This window comes from Linepithema humile, chromosome 6 (assembly GCF_040581485.1).
Source record: "Linepithema humile isolate Giens D197 chromosome 6, Lhum_UNIL_v1.0, whole genome shotgun sequence".
NCBI lineage: Eukaryota > Metazoa > Arthropoda > Insecta > Hymenoptera > Formicidae > Linepithema > Linepithema humile.
In genome coordinates, this window is record NC_090133.1 from 8,300,415 (window position 1) to 8,320,618 (window position 20,204).

At 36.0% G+C, this 20,204-nt stretch overlaps 1 protein-coding gene and 1 long non-coding RNA gene across 2 annotated transcripts in view; one reads left to right on the forward strand and one right to left on the reverse strand.

Annotated features, from left to right (window-relative positions):
* Positions 1 to 20,204, forward strand: part of STUB1 (STIP1 homology and U-box containing protein 1) — a 215,695-nt gene that overhangs the window by 178,926 nt on the left and 16,565 nt on the right. The gene's annotated exons all lie outside the window — the stretch shown is intronic.
* Positions 838 to 4,347, reverse strand: LOC137000660 (uncharacterized). Its single transcript, XR_010890935.1, has 2 exons — positions 2,578 to 4,347; positions 838 to 2,423 (listed from the first exon to the last, which is right to left on the reverse strand). It is a non-coding gene; the product is annotated as an uncharacterized lncRNA (long non-coding RNA).

Consider the following 20,204-nt stretch of genomic DNA (forward strand, 5'->3'; position numbering starts at 1 on the left):
AATGTACAAGAAATTAATGGAGATTATAGTTAATATAATTAATACTATGATCTATATGGCTACACCGGTGAAATATGAGCATTTTTCTAATTTATTTAAATATAAACCTTAGTATTGCAATTGAGATGCTTTCTCATATCAGAAATATAAGTACTTACATTCTTATTTCTTCATATCATTTATATTTTAGATACACCATCGTTATCGTCATTTCTTTCATTCTCCATCGCAATATACACCAAATTATTGATTTGATTTTCATATTCTTACATTCAGTTGCTAATTATATCATGACTACAGTTTTCAACGTCTTAGATTTAAACACTTTAGTATTTATTATAAAATAAAACGAATAAATAATATTTCAAATTTGCTACAATTTACTATCTTTTTATTGTCTGTGGATGTAAAACAGTTTTTCGTCTCAATAAGATAGAAAATATTTAGTTAAATAAAAAAGTAACAAATATAAATTTTTATAATGAAATGTATTGACCGCAAAAATTGGTCGAAAAGTTTAATTAGTTCCGAACACTGTTATGAAGCAAGAATAAATCGCTTTAATACTGCTTATTCAAATTTGATCAAAATTTAACGTTTTTTTTTCTTTCAATACTTGGGAGCGTAATGAATATTTGTATAACATAATTAAATAAAACATGATTTTTCTATATATATATATATATTTTTTTTTTTTATGTATATGTATTTAAATGTAACAATTTTTATCACATGCTATACGTATCTGCGTGAATATATAATCAATCTCGAATTATATTTAAATAATTACAAGAATCTCCCAATATGTGTTATTTCCACGTACAAATCTATGTGCCAAAAGTTCATTTATCACGCAAACAGTAACATTAAATTCGCAAAAAATTTGAAAAATTTTTAATTACGCGTGACATTAAAATAATAAAACGATACAATTTCCTACTTGTAATACCTTAGGTACAACATTAATTTCGTGGTTGAGAAAATTTTAAATAATAATAACATTAAAATGATAAAATGATAAAATTTGCTACGTGCTATAATTATTTTAGAGATGACATTAAATTCGTAATCGAGATCTTTTTAAATAAGCTTAAAATGATAAAATAATACAATCTAGTGCATGTTTATAATACTTTAAGACAACATTAATCATAATGCAGAAATTTTCATTTCAGCATAAGCATAACATTAATGTAATAAAAGAAATACAGTATCTTACACATAAAGCTTCGGAATATTATTACATAATTTATTAGAGATTCAAATATAGACGGAACATTTGCACAAATAATATATTATAAACATAATTTGTTGAAATATTTGACATATGTATGTCCGGCGGTATTCTTTTTTACTGTTCTCTTCTTTTCGTATTTAAAGTTTTTTTATATGTTTTTTTCTACATGTTTACGAATTTTTAAAAATTTTGTATGACTACTTATTTTTGCAAGACATACATTTGTTCGAATTTTTGTACAAAATTGTCACAGCAGCTCTTTAGTTATGATCTTTAAAACATGGACATTATGTTTGTTTCTTGCGCATATTCGAACTTTTACTTTTTACAGGATTATTCAAAATTATTTCATAAAGTCATATAAAACGTAGACGTGCGAACTTCTCTAAAGATATTAACACAAGCATTGTAAAAAGGAACTAAAAGAATATACATTTCGTACATGGATTTGAGAAATAGTGTCTTCTTGTGCACAAGAAAACAATACATCTATGTCCAACTGCGACATATATAATCCTCCAGTTCTTTCTTAAGACAATTGTTATAGATTTGCTAAGAGGTCTAATGTCTACTTTTTTCACGATAATACTGTACAAAAAAGTAATATTGTTATGTTGCATTGCAAAATATATAATCAATAGTTTCTTTCTTCAAATACTGAGTGACGTAGACAGATCCGTTTTAAGCTGCAGAATACGATTCGATAAAATTACAGAAACATTTCTAACATATATTTCGTATAAGTACTAATTGTTTGAGTTTTGTTTGTCTTTTTATATATGTACTGAGTACGTCACTCGAAGATTCGTCATTAGAGAAAAAATTTGTTGTATTCATGAAATCGGTTTAGTTTTTATAAATGTCAGTAGTAACACAGTATTTGATTTTAAAGCATAATTTAAAGAATATTATGTTTTAAAGTAATGACTATAATTATATATATAATATATAAATTTAAACAATTTTGTTCAATTATAAATTTATAAATATATATGTATTTAAATTTACCAATCTTATATATTTATAAACACAAAACCGATATGCGACAAATAAGTCAAATTATACGTTAATGTCTTCATGTAGTTCAAATCACTCAGGTCCAAGTCAAGACTGTCGTTATCGCTGGTCATGAGATGCTACTTGAAAACGTCGCTACCATCATTTCCATTGTCCAATGTAGATAAATCTGTATAAACATTTGTAATATATTAAAGCAAATATTAATTATTTGATTTTTGTTGTTTTTATCATAGTTTGATTGAGTACACCACTACAAGAATAAAGTTTTATGACAAATATTACTAATCAATAATAATTAATAAAATATGAGTAAAACTTACGATCGTTTTTCTTTCAACTTGCGTAGCTTGTCGACGGTGTAGCTTGGTCGTGTACTGTTCCTTGTACCAAATCTATTTGACGTATTTGTTTCCGTTTCTCTGGATGTACAGATGTCATGTGGTTTTCTAAATTTTCCGGGGCCCATTTAAAGTTTACTTCATCTTTACATAGAACACAACTTGCAACTTGTCCATTCTGTATCGCGTATTTAAGTGCCCAATGAGAATCGAATAGCAGCTCATGTGGATCATGATTTGTGATTACATGACTTGTGTGATTATGATTAAGTAGTTTGTTGTTACATATCATGCATCCTATGTTTGATTTTTTTAATGTTGTATCATGTAAATATATTTTATAATCCCACTGAGCTTTCGAAATATTCAGATTTGTTGCAAAATTTGTTTCTTTTGCATCTTCAAGATTTTTAACAACAGAATGATTATCTTGGATGTGTTTCTTAAATTGTTCATGCTTGATATATGGTATTTTGTATTTGCAAAGTTTACATTCTGCTCGAAAATTTACAACATTTATATAATATTTTTCCAACCACTTCCATTGTTCACTTATAAGTTGAATCCATAATAAGTTTTCTTTGGCTATTGTCATCAAAACTTCATTATGACAATCATGTATATGCCTTTTTAACTGAGTAGTTCTCGCCGAAAGGGTTAATGTTTTTTCACAAATCTTACATGTCACACTATCTGCGTTTTGTCTTGCGTATTTACAAGTCCAATGTGTTCTTGTACCTAGTTCTACACCGTCTGTAAAATGATGCTGTACATGAATTTTTGCTTCGTCACTTCGTATAAGTTGAAAACATTTCATACATTGTATTCCTGATAATAATGCATCCGTAAACCTTAAATGTTGCCAGTATATGTTGCGTGCCTCATGTTTAGGTCTCTCCTCTTCGGCAATTAATGGATGTTCTGTGTTCATATGATTTTCAATGCTTCCAGCGTGGACATATGTTTTTTTTTCCCCGCAAATTTTACATTGTACTAGAAAATTTATAGGCCTTTTATAACATTTATTCAACCAATAGTGGTTTTCAATTTGAAATTCCCAAGTATTTTTATATTGTAAATTTATTAAGTGGCTCTTTTCTTTATGATGTTCTAAGATGTGTTTTTTCATTCTCTTAAGATTTGTAACCAATTCATCTGTTTTTAGTTTATGTGTACAAAACTTACATTTAGCAGAATAATCTTCAGTTTGTTCCAAGTATTTCCAATACCAAGCTTCATGTTTATTTCGTCCTAAATTTTGTTCTAGTTTTGAATGATTTTTTAGGTGTTCCGATAAGTTTTCATTTTGTGAAAATTTCTTTCCGGCAATATCACATAAAATACATGCTTTCTTTTTGTCTATTGTTAGCCTAAAATATTTCCAGTCTTTGTTTTTCGCCATTCTCTCTTCATACATATACCAATCTGGATGCGTGTCACGTATGTGGTTCTTAAATTTAGCATTTTTAAGCTCCACGTATTTAAATCTTCCTTTGCTTGATTGGCAAGATAAATTTCGACACTGTACATGAAAATCGTCAGTTTCAATAAAACATTCCTCTACCCAGGGGTAGCAATTTTGAATTCGCTCTCCAGAATTCATTGTGATCTGATCTGTATGATAGAACGTATTTAACTGAACACGATGCGAGCATTACTTCGTTGAAAAGTGTCTAATAGATGAGATCGAAGAAAAAGACGTACCGTTTTTCTGTTTGTATGTAAATACTGACAGCCTTCAAACCTACCTAACAGTTATCAAGACAAGCGGTAAGATCCGATGCGAAATATGTATAGTAAACGATTTTAAGAGCGCGCTTGCGTGCGAGAGAGAGAGAGAGAGAGAGAGAGAGAGTGATCAAAAGGGAGGGAGGGAGAGAGTGCGAGAACAATGATATGGTGGAGAGTGAAAGAGGGGCAGAGAGAAGCATTACATTTCGTTCGTTACGCAGATAAATAATGTTTTGGGAAATAATGTACAAAAAATTAATGGAGATTATGGTCAATATAATTAATATTATGATTTATATTACAGACTGCATCGATAAAATATGAGCATTTTTCTAATTTATTGATATATAAAATATATAAAATATAATATGGCACTTGATACATTCATTGCAGAAATATAAATCCTTACATGCCTGTTTTTTCATCTCACTTATATTTTAAATGCGCCACCATCGTTATCGTCATTTCTTTTGTTTTGTAGCGCAATATACTCTAAACTATTGGTTTGATTTTTATATTTTATTCTGTTGTTAATTACTTCATAGCTACAGTTTTCAAGGTTTTAGATTTAAACACTAGTATATATATATTAAAATAGGCAATTATTTAATATTTGAAATTTGCTATAATTTACCGTCTTTTTATTGTTTGTGAGTAAAAAGCATTTTTCTATTTTTGTAACATAGAAAATATTTAGATAAATAAGAAAGTAGGTAACAAATATAAATTTTTATAATAAAATACATTGACCGCAAAAATCGGCCGGAAAGTTTAATTAATTCCGATCACTCTTATCAAGTAAGAACAAATTGTAATTCTGCTTATTTAACTTGATAATTAAACGTATTTTTTGTTCTTCAATTTTAGGAAGCGTAATAAATAGTTGTGTAACGTAATTAAATAAAACATGGGTTTCTTATATATATTTTTATGTAAATGTATTTTTGTGTATAATGTAAATGTTATAATTATTATCACATGCTTTATGTATCTATTTGAATATATAATCAATTTTGAATTATGTGTAAATAATTACATGAATCTCTAAATATGTGTTATTTCCACGTGCAAATCTATGTGTCAAAAGCTCATTTATGACGCAAACAATAACATTAAATTCGTAAAAGATTCGAGAACTTTTGAAATAAACGAAATAACATTAAAATAATAAAATAATACAATTTCTTACTTTTAATACCTTAGATACAACATTAATTTTATAGTTGAGACATTTTTTAATATTTAATGTTAAAATGATAAAATGATATAATCTGCTACGTGCTAGAATTATTTTAGAGATATCATTAAATTCGTTATTGAAAATTTTTTAAATGATTAAATAATACAATCTAGTATATGCTTGTAATATTTTAGAATATTGATACATTATTTATTGAAAATCGAAATATAGATGGAATTTTTACACTGATAATATATTGTAAACATAATTTGTTGAAATATTGAACATATGTCCGGCGGTATTCGTTCTTTTCTCTTCTCTTTCTATTTAGAAATTTTTATATGCTTTTTCCTACATGTTAACAAATATTAAAAATTTATCGTGACGGTATTTATTGTTACAAAACATACATTTGTTCGAATATTTGGTAATTTTCTACAAAATTGTCACAATCGCTCTTTAGTTATGATCTTTAATAACATGAACATTATGTTTGTTTCTTACGCATTTGCCAATACATCCAAACTTTTATTTTTTACATGATTGAAAATCATTTTATAAAGTCATAGAAAATGTAGACGAACTCTTTAAAAAGTATTTACACAAGCATTGTAAAAAGGAACTAAAGGAATATACATTTCGTACATGCATTTGGAAATTACTTTTTATGCACAAGAAAACAATACTTGTATACCAAACTGCGACATATATAATCCTCCAGTTTTTTCTTAACACAATCGTTAGAGATTTGCTAAGGGTTCTGACGTCTACTTTTTTCACGAGAGTATTATACAAAAAAATAATATTTTTATGTTTAATTGTATAATGTAATCAAACAGTTCTTTCTTTAAAACATTGAGAAACGTAGATATTGTATCTATTCCAAGCTATTCCAAGCTATGTTGCAAAACGCGATTCGATGAAATTTACATAAACATTTGTAACATATATTTCGAACAAGTAATTATCTGAGTTTTGTTATAATATGATACATTCTGTTTCTTCTTTTACTTGCTGTTTCGTATACCTAAAATATGATCAGTTATTGTTACATGCCGTCTCTTTAGACTTTTCAATGTCGTAAATAAATGTATGCTTCTTTACGTGTTTCTTAAGCGATTTTACCGCGATACATCCAACTTTTTGTTCGCAAAATCGACATTCTGTTCGAAAATGCACAGGTTTCGTATAACATTTATTCAAAAAGAAGTACTTTTTAATTTGATATTTCCAAGACTGTTTATCTCGTGACTCTATTACTTACTACTTTTTTTATGTGCATTCGCGATGTGCTTTTTTAAATTATCAGTCTGTAAAGTTAATTTTACACTTTTTGTTTTATTTGTACATAGCTTACATTTAGCACAAAAATCTCCAATTTGTTTCAAGTATTTCCAACCTTAATTTTCTTGTCCATGGTTTTTTATATTTTCTCGTTCTAAATGCTTTTTTACGTGTTTCGATAAACTTTCATCTGATGAAAATTCAATTGGGACAATATCACATAAAATATATTCTTTTTTTTTCTCTTATTAGCCTAAAATATTTCTAGTCTTTGCTCTTCTTGTTATTCTCTTCATGCTTGTAAAAATCTTTATGCGTTTCACGTATGTGGTTCTTAAATTCAGGATATTTTTTACACTTTACGTATTTATAAATCTTTTTGCAAGATTGTTCTCGATACTGTACTCGAAAATTTTTCTCTTTTGTATAATATTCCGCCATCTAGAAGTGCGGTAGTTGAACTCATTTTTTCCAGCACATTATGATGTATTCTGATCTGTATGGTAGAACGTATTTAACTGAACACGATAACATTAATTCGTTAATAAGTGCCTGATAGAAGAGGTCGAGGAAAGAGACTTACAGTTTTTCTGTTTTAATATGGACAGCGTTTAAACTTACCTAGTAATTATCAAGAGAGGCGATAGAATTTGGTGCGAAATAGTATAGTAATTTAACAATTTTGTGCGCGCAAAAGAGAGTTGTTAGCTTATTCCGGCAACATAAATCTATCTGTCTGCAAAAGATTTTTTAGAAGAGGCGGAGTGTATTGTTTGATAGTTTAATATGATGCGAAATGTCTAAATCTCGCAAAATGTACTTTGCGATTATCAAAGAATAGTTGATAAAATACAATGTGATACAGAAAATTCGTACTTATTGGTAGGTTTTATAGGATAAAAAAATTACACCTCTCTTCATCATATTTGAAACTGAGTAATCTTACGCAGGAAGCTACAATGTGATTAACAGCGATCTCCCAGGAACATAAATCAGAAACGATGTCTATTTGAATCGAGAAACACGACATCGTTCGCGTCCGGGGTGCATGCAATAGTCACATTAATAACCAACGATTTCTTTCGAGTTTCACTTGTAACAATAACAGTATTACATAGAATACTGGAAGCACATTACATGTTTCATAAATAAAATCGCACAATTTCATTAATCTTGGAGGGATTGCAATTTCTGTGATTTTAATAAATTAATTGGGAGCTGTTACAATACTGTATATAAAATAATTGTATGGATATTTCTTAATGCAATGCATTGTGTGAACCAACAAAAATTCTAAAATGTATTAAGTTTTCAACCAAGAAACACTTGCGTCAGAGACAGTAGCATTTAAAAATTTGCATCGGGCTTTCAGCGGCTCTTTGCGAATTCAAATCTCTCTGTCGTCTCGAAATTCTCGTGCAGATCACAACGATGGAGAAATTACACAGTCGTCTCAGTTCTCGGTTCTGAATGGCGAAACAATTTGCTACTTCAGCAGCCTCCCTCGACTGGCTGCCGGCTGGCTGGCGCTGGAAGACACTATTCTTTCGATCCGCGTGAACAATACCAGCCCATTAACAGATGCGATCTGCAGTCGCTAATACTCGGTGCCGGGTGATCGCCCGCTCGCGATAACGAGCAACTAGGTCGACGGCCGCGTTCTCCTCGCTCAGCTGACGTGAAAAATCATTACGTCTCCCACGACATGGTGGGGTTTTGGAGAACACGAAACGACGAGAAAAGGGGAACGCGAAGTGGTGCCGGGCGTTCGGCGCATGTGTTGCACACCACAGTATCGCGGAAAATTGAAATCATTAAATATTAATGATTTAACGAGGCGCATTCAAGTTATTAATTATTGAGAGAAAAAGATTTTGTCAGTTTGCGAATAGAAAGCGAAATATGATATTAAATGCAATAGCTTTTTTCAGCCCAGAGCCAGATGTTGGTTGCTCAGTAAAGAATAATTGACAAATGATTATATCAGACGTTTCGGCTCATTTATTTTGGCTTATTTATTGGACCGATAATTCAAATGTGTTCGACCGCTGAATCATATTGTTTGACTATCCATCTGGACCGTAACACACTGTCATTTTATTTATTTTATAACTCGGACAGTTCAAGTAAGATTAGTTTTATAATTTATAACTCCGATAATCAGTTTAAGTTTGTGGACACTTATTGTAAACGGTTGAATTCGTTAACCGATGTGCGATAACCTTGCTGCGTATACTTATTTTTATTTTTATTTTATTACTCTCTCTAACGTCCAGTTGTCTTTATTAACTTTCACTGAGGATGGCCAAAATAAATGAGCCGAAACGTCTGATATAACCATTTGTTAATTATTCTTTACCGAGCAACCAACACCTGGCTCTGGGCTGACAAAGCTATTGTATTTAATATCATAATTTGTTTATTAAGAAAGCCCAAATAGACATATCTTTCATTGGTAATTAGATAGCAAAATTTATTCTAGATTGCATTTTAATTAAATCTTAAGCTGATAAACAGCAGGTAAACATAATTAAAATATACGACATTCGATTGAAAAATTTCGATATAGAAATTGTTTATCGCAATTGTTTATCGCTATGTTCTTTCAATTGCCGAACACGCTGTACAGAAAGCGAAAGAGAGAACAAACGAAGGGAAGGGCGGACGATAACAAAAACGCGAGTCACGACGATGCGGGAGAGAAGTGTGTGGGACGGGCGGGGGCGGGGGGGGGGCGGGGGGAGAACGATTTCAACCGGCGACGATAGAGCAACTTCGCATCGTAGGTCTTTTCCATATATTCCGAAGTTTCTGCGCCCATTTCCTGTTCCCCGCTTCACTTTCCCGTTCTCTCGCAGCTTAGTCTCTTTGCCGCCCGCGACTCTATACAAACAACCCGAAGAAAGAAACCGAATCTCGGCCCGTGCGGTCGGGTAAATAGCGCGAGACGGGGCCGGGGACCGCTCGCCGGTCCGCAGAGAGAAACCATCGGATCTCATTTATCCGCGTCTCTCCGAGATGCCGGGGGCCACACACCCGTGGCGGTAGTGTCGGCGGCCGCGCGTCTCCACCGTAACGAGAAATACGCGCGCGGGGGCTATGATCGAAGGTGTGTCGGCGATGGCGAGGCGTGTCGATGTGCACGCGTGTGTGAAAGAGAGGTCGGTGGACGCGATATATCAGCGGCCTCGGGATAAGTGAGAGCAACTGAAGGGCGGCGGTTAGTTAAGTAAAGGACAGGGCGGAAGCGGGTTGGGGGGGGGGGAGAAAAAAAACGACGGCGGCGGTCGATTGGGGGCTTTGAAGGAGGGATAGTCCGACTTTGATTAACCCTTTGACGCCGCTTCAATGTTCCGCCGGTCGCCCGTCGGGGATATATCCCGCGCGATGCGGTTCTATCCCTAATGGAAATGCTCTCTCGCGAGCGGATAAAGACAAATTCTGCCGTCCGCAGAGCCGATATCGTGGAATCAAGAGTGACGATAATTAATATCGAGATGTTAATCAGGCCGCCGAGTGGAGTTTCACGTGGAACTGACAACGGTCGTTTAATTATTATTATATTTTTTTAGAGGGATTTTTAGATTTCGCTCGAAAGCACGTCGATGCACCGGCATAATTTGTATTTTCGATTAAAAGCGCGACAAACAGCGCTGCCGCGTTATTCTACACGAGCCAAAAAAGACACGCGAGCGATATTGTATTGTTTTTTTATTATTTTTTTTTTTTTTTATCAGTACACCATTGTGTGAGACGAGTCTTGATTGTTATAGCCGATTTGCGCACAGCGGGAGTTTCAACGCGTTGTCATTAAAACGCATACGCGTACAGAATATTAAATGAAAGACTATTGTACAAATCCTTTTTATCACCATTAAACATCGATATTGAGTATATTCGAACGGCCGATATATCGCGATTTATTTTTTGCGAGAAATCTTTGATAATTTTCACCGTACCGCTCGTTATGATCGAAGATTCCTCGCAAAAAAAAAAAAAAAAAATCCATCGCAATCGTTTTGGCTATGCGCTCGATATCGGCGATTAATGACGTTCGATAAAAAGGCATTGACTTTTATAGAAAAGTCTTTCATTTAATACTCTGCGTGTGGAATTGCGCGTTTTAATGCCGATACATTGAAACTTTTGCGTCGCGCAAATTGGCTGTAACCATCAAGACTGGCTCGGGTTGATGCCGACAAAAAAAAAAGATAAAGCACGCCAATATTATTCTTTTTGACTTGTGTCAAACGACAGCGGTTATTTCACCGCTATAGCCGCTTTTTGCAAATTCTGTAACTTTTGAATTGTCGAATCTTTTTAATAAGTATTTTCGAAAAATAAACGATTAGACGAAATAATGATCAATTGCACGCCTTTTCAGGGCTTGAAATGCCGATGATAATTATCCTCGTAAACTGTAAAATGATGAAAAACCCGCTTTCGCTCATTATGCCATCAAGTGTTTAAGTTGCGCAAACGAACGACGCGCATTATGCATTTACCTCGGCGTCGCGCTCGCGTTTCGTTTGTAAAGCTTTTCTCATTATTTCCGTCGCATTCGGAAAATAATCGGCGATTACGATGGACGATTTCTCGCAGATAATACGTTCGTATACATAGCTCTACGTAATGATGCGTTTTGCACACGGCACTTTATTAGCGCGAGTGCGCTGTAATATAAAACTAATTTGTGCACTTTATTTTACTGGTCGCGCTTACGTTAAAATAATGATTGAAACAAGTTAATTTTGTTAAATAATTGTTTAATACAATTTTATTAATCGTACGATTGTGAAACAAATATCGCACGCAAAAGTCGTGCGCGCTGGATAAATTGACTTTTGACGCATGTTGATTGCATCTGCAAAAATTAACCGAATGGAGGAGTCGACGAATGTGAATCGTAATTTATCGATCGCGCGTTATGGCGACAACGACAAATGGATACAATTTACCGATTCAACAACATTGAATCATTATGGATGAATTACGCATTCAAAAAGTCGTAAATTCTGTTACTCCACTCTCGCCATTAATTTTCACGGAAAAGAGGGTGAGAATGCGCGCACATTGAAAACGTCGTTCTACGCGGAGAAAGCCATTTATGAGAACTTCTGCTTTAAGAATCAATCTTTATAACGATTCGAATAAATAACTCTTGCAGTTATTCTTCAAAAAGAAAAAAAAATAATTTGATATCTATTTGATATTTGAATAGACGGCACATCGCGACTGAATTTTATCAGAGTTTTAATATTTGATATTTTATCTCTATATTTATTTAGATTATTTATTTAATTATATTTATTCAATTTTTTTATATGGATAAAATTTCTATACTCTGCAAAATATATTTCTCATTTCACGAATAAGAGAAAGCGTGTAACAAATAAAAATAGCGTGAGATCTAGTTTTAAAAATGCTACAGAGGTAGAATTCAAAAATTTTCTAACTTCCGTAATTGTTTTAAAATTTCTTTTTTTTTCTATCCTTTATGATATAAAATTTGTAATCGTATGATTGCAATGCAGAAGACCGCAAACTAGATAAACAATATAAAAAGATTGACATGACGCATATGAAACAAAATAATTTTGTTTTTTTTTTTTATCATTGCGTTTTTTAAAAACATATATGATGCGAGGATTCATGTGTAACACCAGTGAAATACTGTTAGTTAAAAATAATTATCATATTTCCATGCAAAAAGATCTAAATTTCAAATTTGAATTTTTTTTTCAATTTCCGTCCTTTTTCCACAATTTGTCAGACTTGCGCGCAATCTTGACAGCAACAAAATGACTCATACATTTCGGAGTTGAATCACACAGATTGCATGCAAAAATTAATATCTCTCTCCCTCGCAAGTCGTCGCGGATCGATAAAGAGATGGGCGCGTAGTTGCAATATCTATCCGGCGGCACGTGTACGTAGATATACACGTAGATGTGTCCGGACTCGTAACAGTCCTGCGCGCACACGTATGTCCAAGGAGCCTCGGACAGTGCTACTGGCAGCACTGTGCTGATTTCTCGAGGGATATAACAGAACTTGCACCAGTACGTAATGTCAATCCGATCCGAGTCCTCCTAATGCTTGTACCCGACAGCGACCCTACCTTCTCCGTGCCGCAGAATTGCAATCGTTTCCTTTAGCGGCCCGCGCAGATCCTTTCTCTCTCCCTTCGGGAACGGTTTGCCCGATGCGGCGCTTAGACGCGCGTTTTCGATAACGAACGGGGCGGAAAGTACCCGTTCGGTATTTTCGGGTGTAACGAAATAATAGCGGCCCGCCGAAACAAGGACAGTTCGCGCAAATACAATTAAAAGTTGGGAAGCCCGGCGGCCTGCGCGATTGCACTTATACGCGGGCGGACGCGCGCGACACGTGCAATCTGCGGACCTAACGACTCCCGGGAACAGATCAAAGTTAACCGACCGGCAAGTCCGAGGAACGTATGCAACGATGTATGGCGAAAGCGACGGTCCGGACGTCGTTTTCTCACTTTAGTTTCGCAACTAATTCGTTATATTCGAGTTTGAATAGCGTAATCCGAAAATTCGGAGTTCCGTAATTGCCGCGCGGCATCTCCAAAGAGGATAACCGCCAGTCTTCATAAGCAACCCATCACAGAAATTATCGCCGCTAACGCGCCGCCGCCGCTCACTCGATATGATTGTTTTCCGAGTTTCGCAAAACGCGTGTGCATTAAGCGAGAAATATACGGCTGCCGGCCGACGTCGGCGAAAGAGCGAGGGAAAACGGACGAGTCTTCTCGTTGCGATTTTCACGCGAAAGTTGGCTTAATTGCGAGCGATATATATTGTTCAAATTAGACTCGCAGTGAGATTTTTTCACGCGAGGGAGAAACTCACAATCCTCGAAGACTTTCTGCGCTCTAACCCTGCCAGCGTGCTTTCAATCCTCTTAAAGTACGCGGTACTTAAGCGCCGTCTTCGCGCCTCTTCCTTTCTTTCTTTGCTTTGAAGAGCGATTCGCGTATTTCTGCAGTGAAAAGGATTACAGAATGTGTATGATACAAATACTTCAATTAACGCTGACATATTATACATATTTACAAGATTAATAAAAAAATCGACTCCTTTTTTTTTGCTTTATTGTATAAATAATAAAGTTACTTGATTCTACATAATTGATAAGTATATAACATTTATCTCTCTCTGAAGAGAAAAGAAGATTTTTAGATCATATAATGCTCTGCTCTCGTCCATTTAGCTGCGATCGCTACTGTTTGGTCAACAGAGCGACTTTGCCCGAAGCAATTATCTCGTATCGAGCGATCGTCCTCGCTAACATATTTAACCTGCCAACTTTTTCGTCAACACGGTTATTTTCCTTGAGTCAATTATCTCGGACGGAGATTGTTTTCAATAGGATCAGAGTATCGATATATAAGACGAAGAAAAACACAGAAAACTTTAGATCAGAAAAATCCAATATTGTCTTACTTGCATCTGCAGCCATGTTGGCAGGGAAAAGGCCGAGTAAGAATATCGCCGTCGCGGAAAATATCGAAGAGATAAATCAGTGGACTCTTATCGAGTGCAAAATTCTCGCTTTAAGTCGGCAAATTGAGCTCGGTGCTCATTAATAAACTCGAGCGTGAGCCAATTATATTGACATCTTTCGAACGCTTGAGTATACAGCAAAGATATCTTCGTACAAGTGGGACAGAGATTGCAGGCTAAAGTTATTGATTTTTTGTAATTATCGATTCCAAAATACATTCCAGATTCGTTTCCATTCCGTCATTTGCGCGCATCGTTGACTGTTTCGTAAATACAAGATGAGCAGCAGCAAGTCCATTTGTTTCTGACAGACGAGTGTAGGAAAGCTTCAAAAACTTTGCTGACTGGATTTCGCGATTGACAATCCCGCGAAACGAGCAGAATTGTCAAGCGTAAAATTCGCTCGGACAGCGACGAGAGGGAGGCAGAAAGACTAGTGTGGGATAGGATCGGCCGGAAATGGCGGATGTCACGGTTGCCCGAGCTCCGAACGACATGTTGGTAATCGAGAGAGTATTCAAATGCTCGGCCGATATACGTGACTGTCCTCCGGAAGCATACTCGACAATGTAAAGCACCTAATGGCGTTTTGGATAACACAAAGTTCGCCGTGTGATTCGTGCGTTTCGCTTTGTCCAACTTAGAGTTAAATGCCCGGACACGAATCATTTAACAAACGTAGAGATGTTGCATGGATGTTAATAACAACAATGATCCTCTCTCAGCATGGCAGGACTATTTACTCGCGCTTGTATTTCAAATACCAGTCACGTCCGGACTTATTAATGGGGATGAAAATCGGTTTGCCCCATTTAATTTATGTTTAATGACAAAATAGTATGCACGCATCTGCGCAAAATTGTTATTAATTTCAAGCATTCTATTACGTGCAAAATCAAATAATGTACATACATAATTGTATATACAATATTTTATAGAAGAATATTTTATTAAGCGATATTAAAATTTTAATAAAAAGAAATTTTTTTAAATGGTCTACAAAAAAGTTTTAGTTTACCAAATAGATAATTGAAACTTTTCATAATAGTTGTATAATAATAATTTATTATTAATATATTAATATATATTATATATATTAGCCTCAATATATTACAATATTGAACTTTAAAAATTTGCAATGAAATACAAACGAGAATTCAAGAGTAGCTTTGAGTTTGTGTGGAAGCATAATTTTATTGTCGATTGATGAAAAGCAAGCAGAAAAGTTTATCATTAGTTTTCGATTAAATGTAATTTAACTTGCTCTCACGCACGGCTCGCACTCGCGTAATTTAATCTCTTTGATGTTCGCGTTTGACTTAACTTGCAAAATTCGGTTCAGCCCGAGGGTAAAATTACAGATTCAATCGAGACAGTTATCAGTGAACCCCTTGACAGCGTGTTGCGCCAAAATGATGCTAATCATCTTTACTATATCGACTAATTAAGCATTAACGGAAGTACTTAATAGTTAAATGTAATTTGACTGTTAAATAAGCGATTTATCAGCCTCGATATATAATGATTGCGAGACAAAAGATAAATTTTCGTATTTTGAAAGATAAACTTCTTATCTCTTATGTAATCGTGAATCAGCGAATAATATTGAATACAAATCTTAATTGCTTTCGACATCGTGCGGTCGATGTTCCATGAAAATGCGCACAGTGCCGTATACAAACAGCTAATCTAGAAAATCCATCGATAGAAACCGTAAATCACGGGCCTCCAGCGTTTCGCATTATATGTGACACGTTCCAATAATCGCGAATTGCCTCGAAACGTAATATACCGCGACTCCCGACAATAAAATTCCTTTTTGTCGTCTGCGATAGACCATAAACGTGGACTTCAACGTGACGAGAGGGTCCTCCCGCAGGAACCGGCGCGGATATAGCATGAGATAAATTTCTCGCGCCGCTGCGTGATCTATTCGCGAAAATAGATCGCGAGGTCGGTCGAGTAGACTGATCGAATCGAATTAAATCGCGCGCGTCGAGCAGACTGTTCTGCGGAAATTATTCGACATTTTAAAAGTTAAATATTGAAAGGGTATTTTTGAAATTTTATCGACAAACATCGAGTGCGTAATTTTGCATTCCAAATTATTTCTACATCCATTTGTTCTTCTTTTCAGACATTTATCCAATTGCTGTAACGAGAATTAAACTTGATATTACATTCGTACGATACCATTAATTTTAATGTATAAATCTTGCGGATAAAAAATGTAGCTCCCACCCTCTTTTACGACTCTTGCGTGTGATCGACATTTGCATCTGTTTGTCGTGGGGATCTCCATCAATTAGACAACGCTTGCCGCATGCGAGATCAATGATAATTCGTGAATTATCGCGAACGTCGCGGTAACGAGCCAAGCTTTAAGTTTCACACAGATCGACCGATCAATTTTAACGAGCGCGAGATTGCGCGACAACCGATCCGGGACAAAGTGAGAACTCAATCGAGTAATCGGTATAATAATTTTATTTGCGTCAAAATTTTGAAACAGTTTCGTTTCAACGAAAAATCTATCTTAATATATTAAATATTCAGAAGAATATACCAATTAAATTTGAGGTAACGAGATTTAGCTTGTCGTCGAGTTAAAACGAGAATCTGATTATCCGATTCTATCTAGCATTTTTATGATACAGACGATAAAGACGACGAGGAATACACGAGAAGCGAATGTTTATATTTAAAAATCATTGTTACTATTGTAAGAAATCTTGGATGAGATAATTCAGTTCGTCGCGGATTAAGCGCTAAAGTTTATAAAAGTCACTTTTATGAAATAAACAACATTAATCAATGCGAGAAATGCAGGAAACGCGAACATTTGTATTTAAAAATCGTTAATGTTACTAAAAGAAATCTGGGGCGAGACAATTTTAATTCCTCGCGAATTAAGCGCGACGGTTCATCGAAGTCTGACGATTCAATTTCGTCTGGTTGTCATTTTACGCCATAAACGATAGCGATCGACGCGAGGAGTGTGCACGAGACGCGAACAAACGTCGGGGAAATCATTGAAATTACTATACTGATTAGATCCGCTATACGTGGCACGCGTGCGTGCACGCCACGGCGGCGTGTACGAAAGGGGTATATTAAATCCACCGCGCGCTAAACCCTGCCTTTTATGCCCTCGTTCCGTAAATGTCCGTGTATATCTTTATCGTGGGCTGTGCAGGCAGCGCGAGTGGCTTGTAAAAAAGAACGAGGACGTGAAATATTTCATTCTGACGAGCGCGAGAGAGTCCGACCGACGTTCCATTAGTGCCCCCTCGTTCAGCAAACTCATCATTATCGCGGATGTAACGGGTAGGTAGGTACACATCTGCCAGGCCATCCCCGTCCCTCTTTTATTTCTCCCTTTTTTTTTTTTTGCCAAGAGTGCGCGCCATTCTATCTCTGCCATTATGCGAAAAAAGAAAAATATTAGACACGGCTGTATTTGCATTTGGAGCTATTTTGGGAAATTTTAAGGGGCGAATCTCTGTGCGGGCAGGATGAAGACGTTGGCCGAGGTGAATCGACTTCAGGCAGAGCGAGTCGCATGCGCCGCTGAGGAAGACCCGTTTCAGCTTGCATCGATCATGGCGCAAAACTCGGAAGCAGTCCGCATTTAAGGCACCTCATTCTTTATCCATACTTCGCCGAGTCACGCACAACGCTCGGATCGGAAGCGTCTCGTACGATTGTGAGTCTTTTGACATTTTTATAGATTTCGCCGTATTAATGTCGCACGCATGTGCATGCACGTTCGAAACACACACACACACACACACACACACACACACACGCACCTGCGATTACTGCTACGAGATAAGATAGCAGCGTTTTATGTCCCGCGGGATTGTTAAACAGATTTACGGCCAATTTCACATGAGCTACTGTTTAATTCTTTGGATATCGTAATTAACTATCTATATATATAAATTCACTAAACGCGCCGTTTTTCACGCCGGCTTGCCAAAAATAACGCGCAATTCAGCGACTATTATCGGCAAATTGCGCGATTTATCGGCGAATTTGAATAGAGAATTGCATTGTCGGCGAATACCGCCAATCCGCGCCGAGTTTATCACTTAGATTATTCAGGTGCGAATTACTCTCGCTATTGCACTTAACTAATTGGTTCATTAAATTGTACGTTACATTTTAATCAGAGTGATATCACGCGCTGTCCGCATTCAAATAATATATATGACCGTCTCGTCGCGTGGCCACTGCGCAAATCCGTATTTACTGCGAATCGCGAGATAATTCATTCAGCTGACCCTTTAATCACAGTAATGAATATCGTCCCGAAGAAGAGGCGAAAAATCGTCCGACTCGTAACCGGTGTTTTACGACCGAAAAACCGTTTTTCAAAGTACTTTGCGGAGAAGTTCCTAATTGCAACTGATGTGGTGAGCACGAGGGGGAGGGGGGGAGGGGGGAGGTGGAAAAGAGGGAATAAAGATCTAAGCCTCGTAATTGGCGTTTGATCACCGACTTATGAGAGCGGTCTACGCCAAACTGTCGCCGCCTCATAATCAATCAAACCGCCGTGATTAATAGTCGAAGGATAATGAAAAATGATCGACCTAAAGCACGGGCCTGTATTCACTTGCCTCGAATCGATTTAATCATTTTCGACGTTATCGCTAATGATCGCCATCGTTCGACTGCGATGCGACTGAATGAAAGTAATTGTCGGAATATTGTACGCTGAGTATCGCGAAAACTACTGCAAGGCGCACCTCCTAAGGTCGCGCCATTATGATAAACGTGTAACTTTCGTAATTTATCTTTTTGATGGCATTAATTGAATGGAGATAAAAGCCCGAAGGGAAAGCCTGAATTATGTATAATGCCGTGTTCCACACTGAATTAAAGTACTCGCGCTGCGCGCTTGCAGCCTTCTAATTGTTTCATTCACGGACGGTTCTTAATTCGCCAAACGTGCTCGAACGCGTTTGCAGCGTTCTCTGATCCAGTATTTAATTCAGGTGTCACCTGTGTGCTTAAGCACGTGCGCTTAAGGCTCACACGCCGCACCGCATCGCAGCGCTGCGAGTTAAATCAAACAACGCTGCAAATTGCAAATGGGAACTAATTGCTTTCGCGCTTTACTTACAACCGCAGTAACGTTTTAACAAGCTCCGACGCGGAGCGCCGGCAGCATCGAGGGCTCCCAACCTCTCGCAACGGGGGGAGGGAATTTAATGCGCATAAAGGACACAAGAGCGCAACACAGAGAATTTCCAATTAGTATCGCTGACAAAAGTGAAACCCAATGATGCGCGCACGCGCAGCACGTCGATTGCATAATAACGAGAGAAAATCGGTAATTAGATTGCAAAGAGGATTGCGGCGACGCGCGCAAGCGCGCCCGCGCGACATTTCCCGTCGTCGTCCCGCAGTCACATAATTATTTTAATGCACATAATTTGCGGGAGACGCAAAAGCGCGTGTGTAACGCTTTGAATAACTACGTATGATCAAAGCGCGTTCGCGCAGAATTTTCGTCGATATGAGAGCTGTTTAATTTTGTATTGCGCTTTTTACGTTTATTATGTGTACATTGCTCGTACACATTGTACATAACAGAAATTTAAACGGGTCGGTTGATATTATTCTTGATATCTCGACGCCGTTTGGCAGTTTTTCGCTATTAACTGTCGATTTCATAAGAAAAATTAAACTTGCTTTATAATTGTTATTTGTTTTTTGTTTTTTTTTTTTTATTATTAATATTGCGAGTATTTTACAAAAGCAACAAATTAATTAATCACGTTTGAGAAATATAATATGTAGATTTTTCTCATCTAAAAAATAATTGTATTTTTTGCTCTCGTATGAGTTTATTTCTGAGCTAACGAACCTCTCGA